Source organism: Pelodiscus sinensis, chromosome 9, assembly GCF_052426305.1.
Source record: "Pelodiscus sinensis isolate ZL-2025 chromosome 9, ASM5242630v1, whole genome shotgun sequence".
Classification (NCBI taxonomy): Eukaryota; Metazoa; Chordata; order Testudines; family Trionychidae; genus Pelodiscus; species Pelodiscus sinensis.
This window is the reverse complement of record NC_143060.1, coordinates 42,190,158-42,208,669: the sequence shown is the minus strand read 5'-3', so window position 1 is coordinate 42,208,669 and position 18,512 is coordinate 42,190,158.

Below are 18,512 nucleotides of genomic sequence, written 5' to 3'. Positions count from 1 at the left end.
CAGGGTTCTATGTGATGCATGTGAGACATTTTGTTTGCCTTTTCCCACACCCAGAGTTGCCAGATTCTGCTGGTTTCCTTCTGCATAGTTTTTTTCCTACTGGTGGTGACACCACATAAAGCAAGTGCCCATGAAGAGAAGTGCATTCAGATTGCACGCAACAGTGACTGTGAGAGCCATGCGCTCCTCTGCAACCAATCAAAGTGGTGCATGGATCAACTGGCACACACCACAAACTCTAGGTGCTCAAATGCAGTTAGCAAAACTGCTCTATCCCGGGAGACTGTTTTGCTTTTGACTGTCTTGTGGCTCACTAAAATAAAGGTAGACCTCTTATGAGGCCCACTCGCTAGCCCAGGTTGCCCATTGCTGCTCTAGAGTGTCTTTTTAACTATTTAATGTCCTTTGGATCTTTTGTCTCCCAGTATTGGCAAAACCATTTGGCTAGCTACCTAGAAGTAGCTAATAGCTCAAGCACCATTTCTTTATAATACCCTCACATGTTCACTGGAAAGTTGCTTATTATTAGCCACTGTATTGCCTTCTGCTTCCTTCCTAGCAGCCCTAACTTCTGAACTAAATTAACATATACATAAATATTCCAATAATCCAGTATAGCCAGACAACTGTAATCTCATCACTTACCGTACTGCTAAATGATTGCTGATCAGCCCCGTCTCTTTCACAAGCATGTCTTGGAATACTACCTAACTATAGATTATCCTTCTGTCTTTTTTATATTACATGTGTGTGAATACCATAACAATTTGGACCATCTTGACCATTCCTATACAGTATACAAGCTTCCATCTTAACTGTCTTACACCCAAACATTTCCTGCAATTATCAAAGCCAGTGTAAACAAAGGATACATTTGATTTCCTGTAACTCAGCATTAAGGGCAACTTTAATAGGATCAAACTGAAGGTTTACAGGGACTACAGAGATAGAGTTTCTGAATGCTTAGCTGTCGGCAAAACCTACATGCACACAGTAAGGATGTTGTTGTATGAAGGTAATTGTTCTTCTTTCAATTCTTCAGAAAGCTCATGCTGTATTAACATTCTGAGTTGTTGTTTTACATGTACCCTTTATTTTGTGAACAGCTCAAACACAGGAAAGTAAACATTTGCCTTGTCATTTTTGATGTACGTAGAAATATTTGTTCTGGCTCAGTAGAAGAAAACCAGAAGTGATTATGACAAGGGCTTTTTTCCCCTCTCCCCCGAGTATAGATTTTGTTAATAAAGTACACATGTATAAAAAGACAAGATCACTGATATGTGCATGGCACTCTCCCAATCCTGCTTAAAAAACAATTATTATATTAATTTGTTCTTAATTTTCCAAGGGGATTCTGCAGAGCTCACATTCTGCATTAATTGTACCAATCATAACAACATTCAATTAACTGAGATAATCATGAAGATTCTGGTTGTTAAGCCCTCAGTGGGCTGAGTAGAGAGGGGCTCTGTACCAGTTGTTGTCCCCAGGTGCTGGCAGAGTGGAGGCAGTGATACCTTAAACAGGGTGCAGCATGCATTCGTTCCCAGACTGGCATCATGCTACAAAAATGCAAGCTGTGGGGTCTTGGTCTTGCTCCTTTCCCCACTCATCCTTTCAGAACTGTAATGGTATTGTTAGACCCTGCTTGGACCTAGGGCAAAGATGAGTACTTTGGCAATCCCTTACACAGAGATGCAAAAGGAAAAGGTCAACTGTAATTTAGGCCTAAAAGTTGTAATTTTAGAATAACATATCTCACTTAAAACTAATCTATTTAATGTAAAACTCTGTCACTCTTGATTTGTAGCCCATCCCACATTACCTTTCTGAGAGAGGAATAGCATGTGAACTCAGCATTTATATTTTCATAGTACTTTACAAACATTAAATAATCCGAATACTTCATTTAACGGATTGGGAAAAATGAAGACCTCATAAGTTAAGTGACCTGCCCAAGGCTACTTAGTAAGTTGGTGGCAAAGTCAGAGTGAGTACTCAGGAGTTCCTGGCTGCCTGGTTTATAGAAATGTCTATAAAATATATCTGAAGAGACTCCTGCTATGTGGCTACTCAAATATAGCTGGTACATTAGACTAAATCAGCTGAATCCAAACATCCAAAAGAGATGTGATCAATAGGAAGATGACTCGGATAATTGCACTTATGAGGAGAAGGGACTGAACTAATTAGCATCTAGATGGCAATCAGAGATTATTTCAGAGAATAGAAATGGATACAGAGTGCACAGACAATCATTATGGCATAGTGGCTATAGTCAGAGGCATGCAGCGCATGAACCAAGCATGGAATGCATTTGTGTCAACCACCAAAGAGAAATTATCCATGAATAGCAGTAACAGCTCCAGTGTGGCCATATAGGGTTCAAGCTGTGTTGACAGGACTTTTCAAGGTGAAATGTAGCAACTAATACCGGAATGGAAATTAATCTTTCGATTCGAAGCCAAGAAATACTGATTGCCTAAGTTTCTACAACCCTGCTATGAAGCCAAGAAAACAGTATATGTACTACTTACAGAGGGCCAGATTTTCATTGTGGCCTCTAAAATTGCACCCAAAATCAAACAAAGATGCACATGCTAGATCCCCAACTTTGTCTGAGAAGTCTGTGGTTACAAACATCATTTGCTCCCATCAGTAAGTATGTTAGATGTTTGAACTCTGCCTTTTGACTGTATGTATATAATACCACAAATGCTCTAGAAGAATGTGTCTCTTGGTGAAGATAAAGATACTATTTTCATCGACAGTTAATGGCCAATATTACTGAGAATTTAAAGAATGTATGTGGAAATTCCTGTATAGCATTATTATTCTTTAATATTTGTATATGTCTACACTTGCAGCCTATTTCGGAATAGGGCTGCAAACGTAGGCATTCGGAATTGCAAATCAAGCCCGGGATTTAAATATCCCATCCTTGATTTGCATCTTTCCAGCCGGGCGCCATTTTTTGAAATTTACAAGCCCGGAATAACTGTCTGCGTCTACACACAGCAGTGAAACGGGCGTTTGAAATAAAGCCCTATTTTGAACTGCCTGTTATTCCTCCTGCAATGAGGTTTAACAGGTAATTCAAAATAGGGATTTATTTTGAATGCCCGTTTCACTGCTGTGTGTAGACGCGGGCAGTTATTTCAGGCTTGTAAATTTCAAAAAATGGCTCCCGGCCAGTAAGATGCAAATCAAGCGTAGGATATTTAAATCCCGGGCTTGATTTGCAATTCTGAATGCCTACATTTGCAGCCCTATTCCAAAATAGGCTGCAAGTATAGACATACCCTTTCAGTAGCACTGAAGATACCAGTCATGGACCAGCACCCCAATGTGATTGGTGCTATGGGCTACTATTACATTATCCCATTTTAGAAGTCAGTGTTTTCACTGGAATGTTAGTGAAGCCACCTAGTGGTTCAATGTATTTCTTTGGTGAATATTTGAATCTCTGTAGTGTTACTTTTAGAGCTGATCAAAGTGTAGGAAAGAAAAATTATAATTTCAGGAAATCCCAAAGCATTTTTCATCTCTTTCCTTTTTGTTACAGTGATTTTTCATTTTCAAGAGTTTCTTATAAACTCTTTTAAGATTAAAGTGTCATTTTCAAACAAAGACATTTTAGAATAAAATTGAGAAAAGAATCCCATCATGTATCTGAAATAACAATCAAAATTAGAAATATTATTAAAACATTTTGCTCAACGAACCACAGGATAATTTTAAACAGTTAACGAATTTTAAAATGTTTTCATGAATAAAATTCCATTTCAAAAAAAGGCCAAATTTAGATGAAAATATTTTCTTTCACTCTGCAGTGGGTATTTTAATCAAATGTAAGTAATATATCTCTAAAAAAACTTTAAAAAGAAAAAGTAGAATTTATAGCTCCTTATTATTTACTCTATCAGTCTGGCATTCATTGAGTTAGACTAAATTATTGGAGTAATCTTTCCACTATATTTAAAAGCTCTCCATGTCATCAAACTGGCCTCCTGCTGAAAATTATCATTAAAATGCCAGCCTCCACTAAGAAATGCAACAGTTCAATGCCGTGCAGGGGATATTAAAATACTAACAGGTATTTGTAATATGTATTTTGAACATTCCTTTAGAAAGTGGCTACCATTAAAATGTCAACATTTGCCATGTAATAGCAGCAACCTACAATATTTGTGAAAGGCTAGATTTTCCCAGCTCTCTGAGTCACCGTTCCTTCCTAGAGCTGCTCCTGGGTCAGCCCAGCTCCATGTCACCCCTTAATAAGAACTGATTGAAAAATTACAGTCTAGCCTTACTACTTTACTGAAATTACTGCATCATTACATCTGACAAGGCATTGCTCTCCTACCTGATCTTGTGGCTAAATCTTTGAATACTGATGGAAAACATTAAAAATGGGCACACATTACAATTTACAAGAGAGAACATGTCAAGATTACACACACAGTGGCTACATCTACACTAGCAGCTTCTTGCACAAGAACTCTTTTGTGGAAACTCTTCCACAAGAGAGCATCTACACTGGCATGTGCTTTTGCACAAGAACATCTCTTGCGCAAGAAAGCTCTGATGCCATTTTAACCATAGGGCTTTCTTCCGCAAGAAATTCATGTTACCTGTCTACACTGGCCTCTTGCACAAGAACAGTTGCGCAAAAGGGCTTATTCGTGAGCAGGAGCATCAGAGTTCTGGCGCAAGAAGCCCTGATTTTATACATTAGAACATCAGTTTACTTGCGCAAGAACACGTGGCCAGCATAGACAGGCAGCAAGTTTTTGCGCAAGAGCAGCTGCTTTTACGCAAGATCGCACCAGTGTAGACACAGCCACACAGTTTACAAATTAGGTTTATATCCTGCTCGCATTGACCACAGTATCATATCCACATGTTGTGTCATACATTTTGTAAACCAGTAACAATAAACCTTCAGTCAATTTTTCTGTGAAGCATGAATTTTTATTTTCAGTATTAAGAAAACTGAAACCTTTACTAGTATTTATTTCAAATGGGGGCTACTTCAATGTAACATAAGATTAATACTATACCAGGAGATCTAAAGAAATAGAAGCTGTTTGGGAAATGCTGTTTTTTCCACCCTTCACATTTATTAATGTTAAGATAGAGAATGAGATGTAAGTTTTAATTGCCCAGACAATATACGTTAATTCTGTAGTTGTAAGCTTCTGTTTTTATTGATAAATTCAGCTCACAAAAAAGCTCAGACTGAATTTGAAGCGTGGTCCTCTCATTAGCTTGACTGCATTTTTCATCTGTGAAATTCAATGCTTAAACTTCTGGAGAGAGCTGGTTGCCAATGCAAAAACAAAGCAAGTTGATATTTGTAAGTAAGAACATGATATGAGAGAGGCTTGTCCTTTTATGTCTGTGGAAAGAAGTTGGGATTCTGACGCTGGCAGAGTAGGTGCATTAGGCCTCAGCAGAGCTCTGACAAATTCACTCTTGGAAACCAGTCTGCTTCACCTATGTATTAGGTTAGGATGAGTACTGAACTTATAACAATGTGTTTAGACTTTATGAAATGGTTGTAAAATGCTGTGTGCATTAATTTCATATATGTAAGCTTTTGCTTTAAAGATGTAAAAAATGTTTACTCTAAATTGTAAACTCAGGAGGGATCATCTTCTAATCATCAAGAAAGCCTATTGAAACTAAATGGACCATTGTGAAACAGCACAATACAAAGATTTTGTCAATCACCCTTTCACACTCATGAAAAGGCTGCATACAAAACGGTTTATCCCATTAGCATGAAGTCTAGAAGAAGGAAATAAAAACAGCTGACTAAAACAGTTTTTTACCTCTCTTCTGCTCTTCGAACTCTCACAGGGTGATAGCTACAAAACAAAGCAGAGATCCCTAGGGTCAAACTGGCTTAGCCCCAAAAGATATTCAGAGCTGACCGATTAATATACTTCTGTTGCATTATGAAATAGGGATGCTAACTCAAGTGGTTACATATTTACACTAAACCACAAGATTTTTTAGTGGTTACACGTGGAGGGGCAGATGGAAGCCAGTGCTCTCAGAGAGCTAGCTCCCGCCTGCTCCTCCTCCCCCACTGCCTCTAATAAAGAAGCAGCAACGTGGGTGGAAGGCAGTTCCATGGGAGCTGACATGCATGGGAAGCCAGCTTGAAAGCCAGCTCCCCATATGTACCAGCTCCCACCTGCCTCCTGCTTCCTCCTTCTTCCAGACGCCTATATAAAAGCAGCAGGGGATTGTGCATGTAGTTGGGTAGGATTAACCGATAAAATCAAGCTTATCAGTTAATTGTTTAAATGACTATACGTTAACATCCCTATTATAAAACCACATACTGTAACTCATTTGTTTATATATGTTGACTTGCATTAACCCTATCATTTTTTCTATAATGAATCTTAGTTTATTACTGGATTAACTTCAAGCATTGTCTTTAATGAGAAACCTCAGGTATAAAGTGACCTAAGGTAAGTGACTGGTCTGGGACTGAAAGCATCTTGAATCTTTTGTGATTCTGATGTATAGCAACCAAGTATCAGTGAATCTATTATGCCTGGGTGGCAAGACAGACTGGAATGTCCACAGGGACTTTCTGTGACTCTGTGTTAAGACAGTTAGGCTACGTCTAGACTGGCATGATTTTCCGCAAATGCTTTTAACGGAAAAGTTTTTCCATTAAAAGTATTTGTGGAAAAGAGCGTCTAGATTGGCACGGACGCTTTTCTGCAAAAGCACTTTGGCACGGATGCTTTTCCACAAAATCTAGATGCGGTTTTGCGCAAGAAAGCCCCGATTGCCATTTTCGCGATCGGGGCTTTTTTGCGCAAAACAATACCGCATTGTCTACACTGGCCCTCTTGTGCAAAAGCATTTGCGCAAGAGGGCTTTTGCCCGAACGGGAGCAGCATAGCATTTCCGCAAGAACACTGACAATCTTACATAAGATCATCAGTGTTCTTGCAGAAATTCAAGCGGCCAGTGTAGACAGCTGGCAAGTTTTTCTGCAAAAGCAGCTGCCTTTGCAGAAAATCTTGCCAGTCTAGACTCAGCCTTAGAGTACTTCAAGAGTTCATCTCTGTTACTAGGTTGGTTTTGAAATCCAATTATAAATTAGACAGCTAGTTTGGGGTCTTTGCCCTCCTTCTCAACTGTCTCCCCAGAGGTTGGTACTCATGGTAATTCACCACTCCAGAGAGCATAACAAGGTGTAATATAAATGTAGAAGTGAATAAACGTCTAGTAGTCTGGGATTTGAAAATTATTGAAAAGTGTCCAGAAATTGCTTTTATGTTTTAAAACTATAAAACAATGGTTCTCAAAGTTGTTCACAAAACTGCTTTGAGAAACCTGATAACTGGTTATTCCAGTGTGTTTATTTACCATCTCCATGGCCACAGAGCCTCACGGTTCCCATTGGCACTGGTTTGCCATGTGCAGCTAAGGGGAGTCGCGGGAAGCAGCATGGTCTCCATGGCCATGGAGCAAGTAAATAAACACACTGGAGCAGCCCATTAGTAGGTTTTGCAAAGTGGTTTCATGTACCACTTTAAGAAGCACTGCTGTAAAGTGAAAGAGAAACTGAAATTATGTCATGTTGGGCTATTGACTATTGGGCTATGAGATCTCTCAATTAACAAAAATCAAGCCTTGAACCTTGGGAGAGTCCCACCAAAAAAAAAAAAAGGAAGCTCAGATCTTACAATTGCTTACAAACATTCTTAATGTTCTATGCAGAAGGTAGAGTCATGTAAGTTAATGAAAATACTCACAGACAAAACATCTATGGATTCAACAGGGCCAGGATTTTCCCCACCATGTGCACAATAAATGGAATGCATAAATCTTTGTAGGACCAGGACTGTAGGCTACTGCCATGAATAATTTATTCACAAATTACTCAGGTGATTTAGCACTTTCTTATATCACCAATTATCTGTAAACAGGTTGTGTCTACTATGAATTCAGGTTTGTTAGATAGTTTTTGCAGATAAAAAAAGGCCTATAGATTTCTTTTGAGGTATTCAAGTTTTGTATTCCTTACTGCATGCACTTACAATTTAATAGTTAAACTGCGTGATTGATTACCTAGGTCACATAGTAATGTTCCTCTTACCTGATTAGATTACCTAACCTTAATAGACTCCTTTCCAAAATATATTTCCTTTAATCAGGAAACCAATTTCATTTCATGTTTACACATATCTTGACTATGGGCCTAAAATTTGCCTTCTGCAAACATCCATACAAACAGAACTTTTTTGTATGAATATTCACAAAAACTAATTAAAAGGGAGTGGGTGAAAATTAAGAAGGTGCTGAACTGATTTTAAATTCCTGATTATCTACAATTATTAAAAATGCTTTGTTCTTCTTACACAAACAGGAGTATTCATTATCAAGTCCCAGGCAATATTCAGCATAAGTGAAAAAATATTTTCTCAGATGGAATTCTAAATTTTGTCTTTTATATCATGATTCTCTGTATCTGCAGGTCCTTTATGGATGTCAGGAAGAGAGTAGGGCAGCCAGTCATAAAACTTTTCCAAAGAAATTCATGAAATGAGTCCTTTATATGCTATATGAGAGTATTCCTCAGAAGCAGCATCTTCTGAGTGCTACTGTCAAGGCTACCCTAAGCTGGATGTGGTCAAAGAAAAGAGTCCAGAACATAATATTGATATCTCAGGATGCAGGGACATTAACAGGGAAACGGGCAGTGTTAGGGGTTTGCCCCTGTCTGCGGTTAGCCCCCTCTTTGGGGTTGATCCCTTCCCAGTCTTTGCAAACCCCCTGGTCACCTCAGTGTCCGTTTGTCCTGTGCTAACCCCTGGGTTGCTCAATGAGTCCTTGTGTCAGCCAGGAGGGAAGGGGGACTGTCCCTCTCTCCAGGTCCCAGCCCAGGACCCTAAGAACAGGTGTAACCTACAACCTGCTCAGCAAGGGGGGCAATGCCGCAACTCACCGACCCCTGGGTCCTCCTTGACCCCATCCTGGGATTCTTCCTTCCCTCAGGCCATCCTCCATCCTGGCCACTCTGATCAGCTTTCTCCCCTGGCTGCCTGGTGCCTCGCTGGTCTTGGCATCTCGGGGTCCCACAGCTTCTCAGTCCTCTGATCCCGGCTTTGCCGCCTCGCGGGTTCCTGCCGCCGACTCGACTCCTGCCCTCCTCCTCCTTGAGGACGGGTGTCCTCCTTTTTAAAACCGGCGCCCTCTTCCTGGGATGCCGGTGCATGCACTCCCCGGCCCCCCGGTGCATCGTCCAGATGAATCCCCCTGTGCCTGCACAGGCAGCGGTAGCCCAACAGGCTCGGCAGAGCCGCTTGCACCGCTCAGGTGCGGGGCTTACCCCTTCAGCCCCGGCCACCCCGTCACAGGCAGATATTGATGAAAAAGAAACTACCTATTGCCTGCATTCAAGAGACCAAATGGAAGGCAGCAAAGCCAAGAGATATTTGGGCAGGCTATTAGTGACTACAGGTTGAACCTCCAAAAACTGGCACTCTCTGGTCTGGCAACATCCATGGTCTGGCGCTACCACTGATATTCCTGGATCAGAGAGCCAGGTAGCCTAGTGTTAGGCAGGAGGGCTATCCAAAAGCGGGGCCAGGCTGAAGCAGCAGGACGGGACAGGGGTTTGGGCTAGTGGCAACCCTGAGCACCCTGCAGCAGTGAGGCTGGAGCCAACAGCAGCCCCCAGCCACCTGTGGCACTAAGACCAGGCCCAGAGCAGCACCCGCAGTTCAGGACTGGGCAGTCGACAGTCGGTGGCAGTGTGGGGCTGGAGCCAGAGCTATGGGCAGCCAGTGGGAACAGGGCCAGAGTGTGCGGGCTGCTGCAGGACAAGAGTTCAAGCCCTTGACAACGCATGGTAGCAGGGCCAGGGATGAGGCTGGCAGCAGCCCCAGCAATCTGTGGCAGTGTGGGCAAGGTCAGAGCCTCAGGCAGCCAGCAGAAGCATGGGGCCAGAGCCTGGGGGCTGCCACCGAGCCGGAGCCCAAGCCCTCAACAGCCCCTGGGAGCTCATGGCAGCAGGGCCAGGACAAGAGTCATCCCCAACCAGCTCAGCAGCAGAACCAGGGCTGGAGCCAGCAGCAGCCCCTGGCAACCCATGGCAATTATGCCAAGGTTGGACCCATAGCAGCACAGTGTGGGGCTGGAGCCAGAGCCTGTGACAGCTCATGACAATGTGGGTTGTTGGAACCCTCAGGCAGCAGCAGCAGGGCCAGCAGGGCTGAGAGTAGTGATGAGGCCCTCAGAGCTGTCAGTGCTAAGAGTCGAGAGCTGAGGGACTGTGGCAGAGACCCTTCCCTGGTCCAGCAAATTCCCTAATTCGGGGTCAATCAGGTCCTAAGAGTGCCAGATCAGGGAGGCCCAACCTTTATATTATGGCATTCTGGTTATAAGTAATGTCCTTGTTTCAGTTTTAGATAAAGAGATGTGAGAATGTGTAGTGGTTGTGGAAAAGAGACTAGATAATTTTTTTGTGAAGTTAGCACTGGAAAAGTGCTCCTGAATTGGGGTGGACTATAAGCAGCCTGGGGAGTAGATGCATTTTGCCAGAATTAGCCCCTTGCAAGCCACCAGATGCTTTATTTACCTGTGCATCTGCAGGTACGACCGCTCACCATTCCCATTGGCCGCAGATTGCTATTTCCAGTTGTCAGCCGATGGTCAGGGCAGTGTGAGTGTGTGTGTTACACCCAAGTCTTCAATTGCTGGGACGCAAGGTCCCATTGCAGTGGGCAGCCTAGGGAGGCTGATGAGTTTAACATCCATGTCTTTAACCACTAGGATCGGGATCCCTTCGCGGCGGGCAGCCAACAGGCTGACAGACACCCCAGAGTTTACAGGGAGAGCTTATTACACCTCAGACTTTGACTGCTAGGATACATGATCCCTTTGCAGCGGGCAGCCTAGGGAAGGCTGAGAGATGCCCCTACGGATCTGTCCTCTGGAAGCGACACAATCCAAATGCCCAGCTCTGCCTGTATCTGTCCCTTATGACCAGCTGGAGTTCTTTTAAATTGTGCTTGGTTCTGTTACAGCAACTGAAGGAGTCAGGTTAAAGCTTAAACAGTTACAGGTTTATTAAAGAAGCTTATAAATCATATGGTTACAATGGCTATTGCTCTATTTCTTAACTGCTAGCAAATATAGATCTTAAAAATGGTTACAAAGAAAATAAAGATAGAAAATAGAAATAATGGCACCAAGTGACAGCTTAATCTTTAAAGAGCTCTAAATCTATGTGTACACTTAAGACAAAGGACACATCCAGGTACAATTTTTACCCCCTTCTGTGCCTCTCGACTCCAGCGTATCAGGCGAGGGCCGGTCCCTCAATTCCTAAGAAAGACGAATTTGAGGTGGGTGTCCCCGTGGAACCTCGGGAGGCCAATCACCTAACTCGACCAGCAGATAGATGGTAGATTGACGCTCAGAGTAAGTGTCCTGCTGGACCCATCTTTATAGCCATAGGGGCCCGTATCCTCTTTCTTATCTAAGATGCCAAATTGTTTTGGTCCGTCTTTGTGATGCCAGTTCTTACAAGGGAGTTTCAACTTAATTTACACTTACAAGAGAGATAACTAAATTGTGAGTACTGGACATTTTTTTTACTGGGCGGGAGATTCCTCCACCCGGACAGTGTGTGTTCATATCAATATGGGTGCCATCCAAGGCAGTTCTCACAGCCTCGAGGTCAACAATTGGCATATCTCTGTTTACGGCCATCTAGGGTCACAGCAGCCAGCATATCTGGGCCTTCTGTTAAGGCTTCAAAGACTATGTTGATCTTACTGCTCTCTCTATGCCCTGTGTGCGCCAGGCAAGCAAAGATGGATGTTACAGGTGGGAGAGGGAAGGGGGTTCCTGTCTGGCTACACCAGTCAACAGCAGCTGCAAGAAACAATGTCCGCTTTCCACAGCCCACTATAGCTAGGAACGGTGACCTGTGTTTAATGGGAGCCACAAGTGGTCATATCTATGGATGCACAGGTAAATAAACTAGGCATCCAACTAGGGACTAACCTTGACAAACTACATCCAGCCTGTGTGCTGCTTATTACCCACCCCTACCTTAAACGTTATGGCTGTGTCTACACTGGCATCCCTTCCGGAAAAGGGATGCTAATGTAGCACATCGCAATTGCAAATTCCACGGGGGATTTAAATATCCCCCGTGGGATTTGCATTTACATGGCTGCCGCTTTTTTCCGGCTTGGGGAAAAGCTGGAGAAAAGCGCCAGTCTAGACGTTATTCTCTGGAAAATAAAGCCTTTTCCGGAGGATTTCTTATTCCTACTTTCAAGTAGGAATAAGAAAGTAGGAATAAGAAATCCTCCGGAAAAGGCTTTATTTTCCAGAGAATAACGTCTAGACTGGCACTTTTCTCCGGCTTTTCCCCAAGCCAGAAAAAAGCGGCAGCCATGTAAATGCAAATCCCGCGGGGGATATTTAAATCCCCCGCAGAATTTGCAATTGCGATGTGCTACATTAGCATCCCTTTTCCGGAAGAGATGCCAGTGTAGACACAGCCTGTATGTGTTGGTGGTATGTGGCAAGTAAGAAAAAGAAAATTTCTGAGGAAAATGCACATTGTGACCTTGAAGGTCATTTGGGGAGAGATGGTAAATGTTTCAAAAGAAACATAGCATCCTTGATTATGGACATAGAAACACGGAATAAGGAACGATCTTATAGTACTTTAAGACAAATGATTTGGTAGTTAATTTTTCGCTATGAAAGAAGAGCATCTGATTACCAAAAAAAAGTGGTAATAAGAAAGCACAGATAGATTCTTGTTACACCGTGCTGAGTAAAGAACATAAAAAAATTGTAAGATCTTCCCAAGAGAAAACTTTGCAACTCAGCCTAAAATGCTGCTTCTTGACAATGAATTTGTGTCACATATAAGAAGAAATAGTCCAAAGCCAAACAGGAAATCAAGTGGTGGATGCTTAATGAAGTTGGCAAGGAGTTTAAAATGGAAATGCTGGGAAAGATCTCTTCAGAGGGAGTAAGGGAAAATACAAATCAATGGTGGAATCATATTGCAGGCAAAAATCAAGAATGGGCAAAGAGCCTGTTTGATGCAACAAAAACAAAAGCCTTTTCCCCCCATGAGATCTGTTAATGGAATGAAAAAATTCAAGAGCCTGTCAAGGAAAAGGAAAAGTATTTTAAACTTTGGCAAGAGATGCTCCAACAGCAGGATTTTTCAGGAGTATAAAAACACCAAAGAGCTAGCAAAAAAGAAGAGGTGGTAGCTACTTCAGCTAAAGCCATTGAAGGTTTGATTGTACATCTTGAAATAACAGAGAGTGTGAAAGAAATATAAATAGTAGAGTAAATAGACCCCAGTGTTCCCTCTAAGATTTTCCATATAAAATAAGGGATGATTAACAGGGTGCATGACCCTGCACCCGCTCACCATGAAAACCATCCAGCTTGGCACTCAGTCTCACTCCCACCCAGGCTGGCTCCCACTGTTCCTGCACCTGTGGGTTCCCCATCACCTACACCTCCATCCTGTGCACCCTTTACCACTAGCCCTGCATTGTGCCCCCATTGCTACTAATTTCTGCACAGTGCCCCCTTCATCCCAGCCCCTAGACTTTCCTCCCAGTTGTAACTGCAACTCCTACCCTGCACTTCCAGCATGTCCTGTCACACTGCCCCAACCCCTGCCCAGTACCCTCAATCCCCTTTGCCCAGCAACATCCATGCCAAGTTGCCCCTCACCCTCTGGTTATGGCACCCTGGGCATGGGCCCAGTTTGCCTTGTGACAGGGCAGCCACCCACTATGTGGCTCTGGCTTTGTACAGCAGAGCTGCCACCACTGCCTGCCACATAGCTGCTCCAGCCCTGGTCACTGAAGGTGCTGCCACCACTCACCATGCCGGAAACCACCCTAAACTGTGGATAACAGATCTATCCAGCAGGGAAGGGCTCTTTCTTTTGTATGGCTGTTCAGTAGCACTAGCAAGAACATTGGACAGTGCATACAGCCCCAATTCTTATGTCTGACCTAGTTCAGACAAGCCATCCTACTTCACATATTCAACAGTCCTAGCTGTTTCACTTGGGTACCTGCTGCGTTGCTTCCCTTGACTCATGATTAGTGAGGCACTAGGCTTCTTCAGAAATGACAAAAGGAAAAAGCAAAGAGAAGTTACAGAACTGTTGTAAGTGTGTGTTTGTTGGATGCTGCAGGTGGTTAGAAAATCCTTCTCTCCCCTTTGTGCTAATATGCAAAGCCAGAATGCTGCCAAGCCATCTTAAAGTCTGCAAAAGCAATGGCTGAAGTGTGAGACGCTCGAATGGCAAAGTTGCTCTGCTGGAATGAGGTGCCCATGCTGCAGCAAGGAAACTGGGAACCTTCATCTTTGATAAATGAATTAGTTAAAGACAAGTGGGCAACTGCACATCTTGTAAGTCCTGTAGCAGCTGGAACCTGCATCTCTCACTCCCAACCCCAACCTCCAGATTAAAGAGCAAGCTGCGATTTTCCCTACCTTCGTACAAGAGATTTCTCTTCTCAGTGCTGCCCACCCCTAAGGGACCAGCTCCTCTTGTGACCCACTACTTGCTGCCAGGCAGGATGGGAAAGAGAGCTAACAACTACCTCCACAATCCCATTGCTTAATGCACTCAAGGGAAGCACTTTTACCTCTACCCAGCAGGGCAGCATTTGAACCCCATGCCAGAGGGAAAACTGAGGAAGGTTGAGAAGTACTAGGCAAGTTGGTAGCTTGAAGGTGAAAAACTGCAGCAAGTTGCTCCTGAAAGGTGAGTTTCTGGTGCATTTCAAGAACTTGATACATGAAAAGGGCTTAAGAAGGCAGGCTGAAGGATCCACTTGGCCAAATTTTCAAAGGTGACACAGGAGTGTCCTGATTTTCAGTGGTTCTGCTGCACCCCCCCAGACAGGGAGTGAGGGCTGGCCTGTGGGGGGAAAGTTGCGGGCTTGTATTTGGAGTGCTCCCCCTACAGAAACTTCCCAGTGTCACCACCACTGCCTCACCACCCATAGCGGCTTTTTCGCCACCTTACTCTGAGCAGCCACACCCACACGGCATCCTCTCGCTGCTCGATGCTGCAGCCGCAGCTGGCAGAGAGGCCACTTCTAGGGGACTGGAGAATCCAGGAGAGCTCCTCCTTGGGCACTGTGCTGCAGAGCGGTCCAGCCGGGACCTGTGGAGCCTATGCCGAGCTCAGCCTGTCCTGTGCGGGAAGCGTGGCTCAGTATTTCCCTAGCAGGGGCACGTCTGGGGCTCTGCCCAGCCACTGCCATTGGAACTGGGCTGGTCACATCCCTCATGGTGTTCTCCAAGCCTGTGACTAATGGGCATGATAGGAGCTGTCCTGGCCCCAGCTGGCTCTGCAGGAGGCTGGTTCAAGCCCCAGCTGCCCTGCCTGGCTCAGGTTGAGCCCAACACTGCCTTTCCACTAATGCAGCCTGGGTCAGGGCCACGCTCTGGCCCAACCATCCCAGTTCTGTCCCTACATGGGGACTCAAGCTGCACCAGGCAGAATTGAGCCCTGCCGCCAAAGCAACCACAGCTCCAGCCCTGGCAAAGGGATGAAGATAGAGCCAGGCCACATCTTGGCTGTCCAGATGCACCTAGGGGGCCAGCCACCCACCACATGGCCCTGCCCCAGATTAGATGAGCAGCCACTGCGCAGACTCTGATGAGGAGGTGGGCAGGACTCAAATTCTTGATGCACGCCTGTGCAGATGCACACCTTAGGGGGAACTATGGACAAAAGAACTAAAGATACTGATGAGATCCAAGTTATTAAAGTGGAAATATTTTAACCAATGAGACCGAGATAAGGATCAGTGAGAAATTAATTATGAGTGAAGACAATCCAAAATAACCATGCTATAGGATAAAACCAAACCAGGATCTGGTGGCATCAGAAGTAGCAGAATCATTGAGCAAGATGTAAAATAAGAATGCTCACAATGGCAGATTTGCAGAGGTATGAAAGTGGCTGGGCCAAACAGGCTGACCATAGTGACTAAACTGTGTAATTTCATCATGGGAATGGATATGATGCCTGATGGCTAGAGAAGGAACATATTTATGAGACTAGGAAATATATGACCAATAACTACCATAGCGTTAAACTTATCAGCCACATGACTATATATTATCATTCCTGCAACACCAATTTGAAACAGTAACATTCATCATTTATGTATCTCACTCTCAAACCAAATATCCAGTGCCAGATTGGCTTATGGACATTTACGGTGCCATGTCTTCGATGACCGTGACATCAAGATGCGGACCAAGATTGTTGTCTACAATGCCGTAGTCATCCCAACATTGTCATTGCTTTACCTAGATACTGAAGGCACAAGGATCTGTTTCCACACTTGTGTTTCTTCTGGCTTTCAACATACCACATGCTCATCTTTACCTTTACTTAACATTAGATACCTTGGTCCCAATTCACGTCTCATTTACACCAGTATAAATTAAGAGTCATTTCAAATGCATTAATGGAGTTACTTGGGTGTATAACTCATGTGACAAAAGAATCAGACCTTCTATGCCAAAATGAAATACTTCTATGTTGCCATTTTAAACCCAGCAATTTATACTAAATTTTATAAACAAGTATTTATTACAGATGGTCAGCTATGCCATTAAAAATGCAAGGGTTATTGTCTCAACTACTGAGTATTTTTGGTATGCTTCTTTTTCCTTTTTCCAAAGAAGGGATGTTTTGGAAATATTGTTCACTTACATAACAAAAATGTGCTAAACAATTTCTTTGATCATCTGAACCCACTCTATTAAATATTTTATCTGATAGATTTTAATTACACTGTCACTGAGAAATGAAACAAACAGTGTGTGCAGCAAACCGTTCTGGTGTCATGACGCAAAACACTACAACAAAGTTTCTTCACTTCCCCTGTAGCAGCAGTTAATTCATAATTATTGTGGTCATAGCAGTGCCAGTTCATCCAAACGAGGGAATGTCTACACTAGGAAATTATTTTGAAATAACTAAATTTGAAATAATAACTCCCAAAATAACAAAATCAAAAGAGTGTGTCCCCACTATGGGGGAGCCTTGAAATTAGTCCAAGACAGGCTCCGATATTGTGGACACACTACCTCGACTTAGAGTTCCAGGAAGCACTGGGAGTAATTACTTCAAATTACTCTGGGGAGTAGTTATTTCAAAATAGCAGTAGCGAAGTGTCAACACTAATGATATTTTGAAATAACTATTTTGAAATAAGTGTTGTTCCCTGAGGAGAGCAGGAGTACAGATTTCAAAATAACCAGCCTGTTATTTCAAAATAATGGGCTTGGTTGTGTGGACGTGCCTCTTATTATTTTGAAATAAGTGAGGTTATTTTGAAATAATTCCCTAATGTAAACCAGGGCCTAATCAGTTATGCTTCTGATGTGCTAGAAAAAGGCAATCATTAGGAATTAATCTTTTGTCTTAAACATCTTAAAAGGATATTACAACACAAGAAAGAAATAATTATATAACAAATAAATGATAATATGACCAAATTCTCAGGTGGTGTAAATAAGCTAGCACCATTGAAGTCTATGTACTGTACCAGTTTTCACCATCTGAAGAGCTGCCTCTGTCTTTAATTATCTTTATTTAGAAGAGAGAAAAATAAATTGTTTGTCTAAAAGCCATTGCAGGAGTTCTTGGAGTTATTTTTAATGGGCGCTACAATTTGAACAGCAGTTCCTTTCAGGATAAAGCTTGGCAGAACTGATTGCAAAGGGATTAAAAGGATTATTTGGTCATACACTATTTGATAATGGCAATTAGATACACCAGATTCACTTAGAAAAGACTTCCTTTTTAGAAACCAATAAACTGAAAACCCTGTTTAATGTGGCTTATCCTTTTGTTCTTAAAAATCTGCTTCTTGGCTTCCATTGATTTCAGAGAAAATATCAGTGTTATCTCTTGATCTTTCATCATTATTTAAAATTTAATAGACTTCAAGTTTAGGGACCAACCAGTATGGATCAACTTAAATTTTTCAGACCAATTATTCACTGGCAGCCAGGTGAAGATAAAGTTATATAACCTTAACAATTAACATGTTATTGTCATAACAGTACCTTAGTTATTATCTAAGGTTATATAAGTGTATCTCCAAGTTATATATTAAACTATACTTATTATGATTAATACAAAAGGGCTTTTAAGCCCAAAAATAATTAAAATTAAAATAATAAAAAAAATATTATAGAAAATATACCCTCCTTACAGGAACTCATTTCTCATTATAAGAAAACCTACGCAATCTCAGACTGAAGAAAGAACGACAGTCACATTACACTGAAGAGGAATGCTGGATACATTTCTTGGTGCATTTCTAGGAGGTACTCAGATATGATGATAAAGGGCAGAGTTAAAAAAATAGGCTATCAAGATGACTATCATTACACTAGAGGTGTCAAACTCAGTGTGTAGTGCATGGAAC